At 63.5% G+C, this 8,868-nt stretch overlaps 3 non-coding genes across 3 annotated transcripts; all 3 read right to left on the minus strand.

Moving 5' to 3' along the window:
• Positions 1 to 768: 768 nt before the first annotated feature.
• Positions 769 to 887, minus strand: LOC142865254 (5S ribosomal RNA). Its single transcript, XR_012915557.1, has one exon. It is a non-coding gene; the product is annotated as a 5S ribosomal RNA (ribosomal RNA).
• A 3,533-nt stretch (positions 888 to 4,420) lies between these two features.
• LOC142865255 (5S ribosomal RNA) lies at positions 4,421 to 4,539 on the minus strand. Its single transcript, XR_012915558.1, has one exon. It is a non-coding gene; the product is annotated as a 5S ribosomal RNA (ribosomal RNA).
• Positions 4,540 to 8,069: 3,530 nt separating this feature from the next.
• Positions 8,070 to 8,188, minus strand: LOC142865256 (5S ribosomal RNA). Its single transcript, XR_012915559.1, has one exon. It is a non-coding gene; the product is annotated as a 5S ribosomal RNA (ribosomal RNA).
• Between the last annotated feature and the right edge of the window lie 680 nt (positions 8,189 to 8,868).

The following is an 8,868-nucleotide window of genomic DNA, read 5'->3' on the forward strand; positions in this document are numbered from 1 at the left end:
GTGTCGGGCGGGTGGGGGGAGGGGATGGGCATACACCTCCATTAGGAATGGGGTGGGTGCGCACCGACTGGGGGATGGGCGCACTTGAGGCTCTGACCGGAGGGGGGAGGCTGGGAGAGGGCAACGTACCCGACCTTAACATTGGTACCCCCACAATACGCTGGAACAACATCAGAGGTAAATGAATAAGAACACAGGGGGGAGGGGGGCACGGGCAACACATGTCACCTTAATACTTGGACTCCCATCATCTGCTTGAAAAGAGAGAGAAAAGAAAATGCAATCATAGAGATAAGAGACACTTTTTAAAAATAATGAATCCGAAGAGAAAAGTAAAAGGAGGCCTGTGGAGCAGGTCTGGGTGTGACTCCGGATCCCCCAACATCAGGTGCCACCACCAAAGATTCCTACGTGTAGCCCATAGAACCCCAAAAGCAACGGGACGAGTTCTGGTCACATACTCCCTCAAAATGACATCCTGGCCTTCTTCTGGAACTCCCTCCCCTCTCAGACTCTCAAGGTTTCCTCCAGCGTGTCGGTTCCCACAGAGCAGACCTTTGGTCTGAGACCTGACAGTCCAGAAGCCACGCATGCTGCCGCGTGACGGCGGTGTCGCGGCTTGGGACAAGAGGAGGCCCCACGGTGCGGGCTGGGGCGCCAGGCACCGCGGCGGGCGCTGAGGGTGGGGGTGACCCCCACCCCGGGCCGCCGACTCGCTCCCAGAAAGGGGACAGAACAAGAGGCAAAACAAAAAAAAAAAAAAGAAGAAGCCTACGGCACCCGGTATTCCCAGGCGGTCTCCCATCCAAGTACTAACCAGGCCCGACCCTGCTTAGCTTCCGAGACCAGACGAGATCGGGCGCGTTCAGGGTGGTGTGGCCCTAGACGGCGGAGGGCGCCCCTGCCCCGCTCAAGAAGCCGAGCCTCTCTGCGCTTCCCCGCCGCCTCCTCCCCCCGCCCCAGGCCCCGCGCCGGCGCTGACCCGCACCGGGCCGGGCCTGTTGAGTTCACCGGCCGGGTCCGGCGGGCTCCGAGGGACGGGGGTGACAGGCGGGGCGGGGCGGGGCGGGGCGGGCAGGGAGCGGCGGGCCGGGGTGGGGGGCTGTCTCTCTCTACACACACACACACACACACACACACACTCACACTCACACTCACACTCACTCACTCACACTCACACAAGATGCGCCTCCACGGCTGGACTCGCCAAGGTGGAGACCTTCCAGCCCCCTTCCTCTCCTCGCCTGGCCCACCCCCAGCTCGTGGCCGCCGCCGCCGCCGCCGATTGCGCACGCGCGGGTCGCCCGCCCTTTGACCCCAGGCAGGGGCCGCCCTCCCCGACAACCCCTTTCAGCTGCGCCCCCCACCCTGTGGGTGGGCTGCCGCCTATTCCCCCGGGCCCGGGCTGGGGCACAGCGCATGGGGGAGGGGAGCGAGTGTATGGGGCGTCTCTCTCTCTCTCTAGGGATGTGTCCCATGGGTGGGGTGGCGTGGTTTGTGGGGCGCTGAAGAAATCAGTCCCCTCCATCTCCTACCTCTGGAAAACGCCCAAGCCCTTGGAGAACTGCCGGCAACGCGACCGTGGGGGCCGGGACCCTCCTCTGTGTCCTCCTGTGGCCCAGTCCAAGGGGCCTGGGCCTGGCCGGGGCTGCATTGGACCCCGACCACCCTGGCGTGTGGACTCGCTAAAAATCGGCGATTAGATATTGGATTCCAGCTTCATTGAGGTCATTTCACTAATGAGTGCACCGGAAAGAGTTTCCTAATCCATCTGTGAGGGTGGCAACTGAAAGAGAATTTTAAAGCTGACAGAATAGGCGAGGAAAGGCATAGGAGATTTCCACACCCAGTAAGGAAGCCTTTCCCGAAATGGAAGAAAGAAACGAGCAAACAGAGACACCGGTAGCCCGCCAGGATCAGAGTCTGCCCCCGAGAGAAAGTACCCTGACCAGGTTCACCCGTGGGTGGGTGGCGAGCTAGCGGCATTCAGAAGAGCGAGGCCCGCAGTCTGTGCAGAAGACACCTGCACTCGGGTGTGTGTGGCGGCACGATTCACAAGCAGCTCCAGATGTTAAGCCAAGGAGAAGCCAGGGAGTTCCCAACGCCCCAGGTGTCCTCAGCCCACGACTGGCTGCTGGGGGAATGCGAAGCCCGGCTCCTTGTCTCAGAGCCCTTGTCTCAGAGCGGGACAACCAGGAGGTGTGACGTACACCCCGGGGTTCCCAGGAGGATCAGGCTGAAGCTGGGACTTGGCCTGAAAGTGTCCCCTCGCATGGCCACCCCCTTCCCCTTCCTGCTCCTCTACTCCTGGTGCCCCTCCATCCAGGGGCCAGACCTTAAAGAGTCACCCGCAAGAGAATCCTGGTCCCAAAGGAGCCTTCTGGGGGACCCGTGCTGAGAGAGGTTGTGGGCATGGCCCGCTGGGGCTCTGCCCGACCCAGGGCTGAGAGATGCAACCTCCCAGCTCTGGGTCCCTGCAGGGGAAGCATTGGCAAGCACAGGGCCAGTCCTCCAAAGGCCCAGGTGCAGGGAGCCCAGGCCAAGCAGCCTGTGGAAGAAGCCACCCCGGGAACACGACTGCAGGCCACGGCCCTTCCCACCTCCTCCTCCTCCTCCTCCTGCTCCTCCACCCCCCCCCGACCTCCCACCCCCCCACCCCACCCCCCGACATGGCGCAGGGCTCAGAGACACCTCAGACACTTGCTACCCAAAGTGCAAAGGGCATCAGTTGCTCCTCCAAACCCCCCCCCCTGCCCAGCAGACCGCGTTGTCCAGCCAGCCCCCGGGCCTCCCTGGGGTGCCCAGCACAAAAGTGCAGACAACCACCGGACCCTCAATCTCAGTTTTCGGATGTTTTTGCCACTCTAAGGACCCGCAGGCCAGCTGGGCCTTCTGGCAGGACAGAGAGCCCCGGAATCCGACGTGGAGAGCTGGGTGTACGTCCCCACGAGGAGGCGGTCCCCACCTCCGCGGCTCTCCCCTTGCGGGGGGGAAAAGCAGCCACGGGGCCTCAGAGAAGACACCAGGCTGGGCGCCCGCCCCACAGTGGGGGCACGTCCCCCACAGGCCACTTAGCGCCGGCCGCCGGCCGGCGGACGGTTGGGTGGCGCGAGACGCTGCGGCCGCCCTGCTACCGGGTTCCTGGGAGGGCGTCCTGGAACCAGCGTCCACACCAAGCCCTTGGAAGGCCCAGGCGACGGAGGAGCCCCGTCAGGCAGGGGCCGAGGACGGTGACGGCCCGGGCGGGGAGGAGCGTGTCAGGCAGGGGCAGAGGACGGTGACAGGTGACAGGCCGGGCGGGAAGGAGTCAGTCAGGCAGGGGCCGAGGAGGAGACGGGCTGGGTAAGGGTTAGGGTTAGAGTCAGGGCACAAGTCACAATCGCAAAGACCTGGAAGCGACCCGAGTGCCCATCGACCCACGAGTGCGTAAATGAAATGTGGCGCGTGGACACCACGGAGTGCTATTCAGCTAGGAGGAGCAGCGGTGAGAGGGCACCTCTCGTGGTTCTCCTGGCCAGAGCTGGAACCCGTTCCAGTAAGCCAGGTAGCCCAAGAATGGACACACGAGCACCACGTGCTCGCGCTCACCAGCAAATGGGTACGAACCGATGGACACCTAAGTGGACACAGAGGAATCACCTTCATCGGGTGGGTGTCGGGCGGGTGGGGGGAGGGGATGGGCATACACCTCCATTAGGAACGGGGTGGGTGCGCACCGACTGGGGGATGGGCGCACTTGAGGCTCTGACCGGAGGGGGGAGGCTGGGAGAGGGCAACGTACCCGACCTTAACATTGGTACCCCCACAATACGCTGGAACAACATCAGAGGTAAATGAATAAGAACACAGGGGGGAGGGGGGCACGGGCAACACATGTCACCTTAATACTTGGACTCCCATCATCTGCTTGAAAAGAGAGAGAAAAGAAAATGCAATCATAGAGATAAGAGACACTTTTTAAACATAATGAATCCGAAGAGAAAAGTAAAAGGAGGCCTGTGGAGCAGGTCTGGGTGTGACTCCGGATCCCCCAACATCAGGTGCCACCACCAAAGATTCCTACGTGTAGCCCATAGAACCCCAAAAGCAACGGGACGAGTTCTGGTCACATACTCCCTCAAAATGACATCCTGGCCTTCTTCTGGAACTCCCTCCCCTCTCAGACTCTCAAGGTTTCCTCCAGCGTGTCGGTTCCCACAGAGCAGACCTTTGGTCTGAGACCTGACAGTCCAGAAGCCACGCATGCTGCCGCGTGACGGCGGTGTCGCGGCTTGGGACAAGAGGAGGCCCCACGGTGCGGGCTGGGGCGCCAGGCACCGCGGCGGGCGCTGAGGGTGGGGGTGACCCCCACCCCGGGCCGCCGACTCGCTCCCAGAAAGGGGACAGAACAAGAGGCAAAACAAAAAAAAAAAAAAGAAGAAGCCTACGGCACCCGGTATTCCCAGGCGGTCTCCCATCCAAGTACTAACCAGGCCCGACCCTGCTTAGCTTCCGAGACCAGACGAGATCGGGCGCGTTCAGGGTGGTGTGGCCCTAGACGGCGGAGGGCGCCCCTGCCCCGCTCAAGAAGCCGAGCCTCTCTGCGCTTCCCCGCCGCCTCCTCCCCCCGCCCCAGGCCCCGCGCCGGCGCTGACCCGCACCGGGCCGGGCCTGTTGAGTTCACCGGCCGGGTCCGGCGGGCTCCGAGGGACGGGGGTGACAGGCGGGGCGGGGCGGGGCGGGGCGGGCAGGGAGCGGCGGGCCGGGGTGGGGGGCTGTCTCTCTCTACACACACACACACACACACACACACACTCACACTCACACTCACACTCACTCACTCACACTCACACAAGATGCGCCTCCACGGCTGGACTCGCCAAGGTGGAGACCTTCCAGCCCCCTTCCTCTCCTCGCCTGGCCCACCCCCAGCTCGTGGCCGCCGCCGCCGCCGCCGATTGCGCACGCGCGGGTCGCCCGCCCTTTGACCCCAGGCAGGGGCCGCCCTCCCCGACAACCCCTTTCAGCTGCGCCCCCCACCCTGTGGGTGGGCTGCCGCCTATTCCCCCGGGCCCGGGCTGGGGCACAGCGCATGGGGGAGGGGAGCGAGTGTATGGGGCGTCTCTCTCTCTCTCTAGGGATGTGTCCCATGGGTGGGGTGGCGTGGTTTGTGGGGCGCTGAAGAAATCAGTCCCCTCCATCTCCTACCTCTGGAAAACGCCCAAGCCCTTGGAGAACTGCCGGCAACGCGACCGTGGGGGCCGGGACCCTCCTCTGTGTCCTCCTGTGGCCCAGTCCAAGGGGCCTGGGCCTGGCCGGGGCTGCATTGGACCCCGACCACCCTGGCGTGTGGACTCGCTAAAAATCGGCGATTAGATATTGGATTCCAGCTTCATTGAGGTCATTTCACTAATGAGTGCACCGGAAAGAGTTTCCTAATCCATCTGTGAGGGTGGCAACTGAAAGAGAATTTTAAAGCTGACAGAATAGGCGAGGAAAGGCATAGGAGATTTCCACACCCAGTAAGGAAGCCTTTCCCGAAATGGAAGAAAGAAACGAGCAAACAGAGACACCGGTAGCCCGCCAGGATCAGAGTCTGCCCCCGAGAGAAAGTACCCTGACCAGGTTCACCCGTGGGTGGGTGGCGAGCTAGCGGCATTCAGAAGAGCGAGGCCCGCAGTCTGTGCAGAAGACACCTGCACTCGGGTGTGTGTGGCGGCACGATTCACAAGCAGCTCCAGATGTTAAGCCAAGGAGAAGCCAGGGAGTTCCCAACGCCCCAGGTGTCCTCAGCCCACGACTGGCTGCTGGGGGAATGCGAAGCCCGGCTCCTTGTCTCAGAGCCCTTGTCTCAGAGCGGGACAACCAGGAGGTGTGACGTACACCCCGGGGTTCCCAGGAGGATCAGGCTGAAGCTGGGACTTGGCCTGAAAGTGTCCCCTCGCATGGCCACCCCCTTCCCCTTCCTGCTCCTCTACTCCTGGTGCCCCTCCATCCAGGGGCCAGACCTTAAAGAGTCACCCGCAAGAGAATCCTGGTCCCAAAGGAGCCTTCTGGGGGACCCGTGCTGAGAGAGGTTGTGGGCATGGCCCGCTGGGGCTCTGCCCGACCCAGGGCTGAGAGATGCAACCTCCCAGCTCTGGGTCCCTGCAGGGGAAGCATTGGCAAGCACAGGGCCAGTCCTCCAAAGGCCCAGGTGCAGGGAGCCCAGGCCAAGCAGCCTGTGGAAGAAGCCACCCCGGGAACACGACTGCAGGCCACGGCCCTTCCCACCTCCTCCTCCTCCTCCTCCTGCTCCTCCACCCCCCCGACCTCCCACCCCCCACCCCACCCCCCGACATGGCGCAGGGCTCAGAGACACCTCAGACACTTGCTACCCAAAGTGCAAAGGGCATCAGTTGCTCCTCCAAACCCCCCCCCCTGCCCAGCAGACCGCGTTGTCCAGCCAGCCCCCGGGCCTCCCTGGGGTGCCCAGCACAAAAGTGCAGACAACCACCGGACCCTCAATCTCAGTTTTCGGATGTTTTTGCCACTCTAAGGACCCGCAGGCCAGCTGGGCCTTCTGGCAGGACAGAGAGCCCCGGAATCCGACGTGGAGAGCTGGGTGTACGTCCCCACGAGGAGGCGGTCCCCACCTCCGCGGCTCTCCCCTTGCGGGGGGGAAAAGCAGCCACGGGGCCTCAGAGAAGACACCAGGCTGGGCGCCCGCCCCACAGTGGGGGCACGTCCCCCGCAGGCCACTTAGCGCCGGCCGCCGGCCGGCGGACGGTTGGGTGGCGCGAGACGCTGCGGCCGCCCTGCTACCGGGTTCCTGGGAGGGCGTCCTGGAACCAGCGTCCACACCAAGCCCTTGGAAGGCCCAGGCGACGGAGGAGCCCCGTCAGGCAGGGGCCGAGGACGGTGACGGCCCGGGCGGGGAGGAGCGTGTCAGGCAGGGGCAGAGGACGGTGACAGGTGACAGGCCGGGCGGGAAGGAGTCAGTCAGGCAGGGGCCGAGGAGGAGACGGGCTGGGTAAGGGTTAGGGTTAGAGTCAGGGCACAAGTCACAATCGCAAAGACCTGGAAGCGACCCGAGTGCCCATCGACCCACGAGTGCGTAAATGAAATGTGGCGCGTGGACACCACGGAGTGCTATTCAGCTAGGAGGAGCAGCGGTGAGAGGGCACCTCTCGTGGTTCTCCTGGCCAGAGCTGGAACCCGTTCCAGTAAGCCAGGTAGCCCAAGAATGGACACACGAGCACCACGTGCTCGCGCTCACCAGCAAATGGGTACGAACCGATGGACACCTAAGTGGACACAGAGGAATCACCTTCATCGGGTGGGTGTCGGGCGGGTGGGGGGAGGGGATGGGCATACACCTCCATTAGGAATGGGGTGGGTGCGCACCGACTGGGGGATGGGCGCACTTGAGGCTCTGACCGGAGGGGGGAGGCTGGGAGAGGGCAACGTACCCGACCTTAACATTGGTACCCCCACAATACGCTGGAACAACATCAGAGGTAAATGAATAAGAACACAGGGGGGAGGGGGGCACGGGCAACACATGTCACCTTAATACTTGGACTCCCATCATCTGCTTGAAAAGAGAGAGAAAAGAAAATGCAATCATAGAGATAAGAGACACTTTTTAAACATAATGAATCCGAAGAGAAAAGTAAAAGGAGGCCTGTGGAGCAGGTCTGGGTGTGACTCCGGATCCCCCAACATCAGGTGCCACCACCAAAGATTCCTACGTGTAGCCCATAGAACCCCAAAAGCAACGGGACGAGTTCTGGTCACATACTCCCTCAAAATGACATCCTGGCCTTCTTCTGGAACTCCCTCCCCTCTCAGACTCTCAAGGTTTCCTCCAGCGTGTCGGTTCCCACAGAGCAGACCTTTGGTCTGAGACCTGACAGTCCAGAAGCCACGCATGCTGCCGCGTGACGGCGGTGTCGCGGCTTGGGACAAGAGGAGGCCCCACGGTGCGGGCTGGGGCGCCAGGCACCGCGGCGGGCGCTGAGGGTGGGGGTGACCCCCACCCCGGGCCGCCGACTCGCTCCCAGAAAGGGGACAGAACAAGAGGCAAAACAAAAAAAAAAAAAAGAAGAAGCCTACGGCACCCGGTATTCCCAGGCGGTCTCCCATCCAAGTACTAACCAGGCCCGACCCTGCTTAGCTTCCGAGACCAGACGAGATCGGGCGCGTTCAGGGTGGTGTGGCCCTAGACGGCGGAGGGCGCCCCTGCCCCGCTCAAGAAGCCGAGCCTCTCTGCGCTTCCCCGCCGCCTCCTCCCCCCGCCCCAGGCCCCGCGCCGGCGCTGACCCGCACCGGGCCGGGCCTGTTGAGTTCACCGGCCGGGTCCGGCGGGCTCCGAGGGACGGGGGTGACAGGCGGGGCGGGGCGGGGCGGGGCGGGCAGGGAGCGGCGGGCCGGGGTGGGGGGCTGTCTCTCTCTACACACACACACACACACACACACACACTCACACTCACACTCACACTCACTCACTCACACTCACACAAGATGCGCCTCCACGGCTGGACTCGCCAAGGTGGAGACCTTCCAGCCCCCTTCCTCTCCTCGCCTGGCCCACCCCCAGCTCGTGGCCGCCGCCGCCGCCGCCGATTGCGCACGCGCGGGTCGCCCGCCCTTTGACCCCAGGCAGGGGCCGCCCTCCCCGACAACCCCTTTCAGCTGCGCCCCCCACCCTGTGGGTGGGCTGCCGCCTATTCCCCCGGGCCCGGGCTGGGGCACAGCGCATGGGGGAGGGGAGCGAGTGTATGGGGCGTCTCTCTCTCTCTCTAGGGATGTGTCCCATGGGTGGGGTGGCGTGGTTTGTGGGGCGCTGAAGAAATCAGTCCCCTCCATCTCCTACCTCTGGAAAACGCCCAAGCCCTTGGAGAACTG

The sequence above is a fragment of the Microcebus murinus genome, chromosome 28 (genome assembly GCF_040939455.1).
Source record: "Microcebus murinus isolate Inina chromosome 28, M.murinus_Inina_mat1.0, whole genome shotgun sequence".
NCBI classification, from domain to species: domain Eukaryota; kingdom Metazoa; phylum Chordata; class Mammalia; order Primates; family Cheirogaleidae; genus Microcebus; species Microcebus murinus.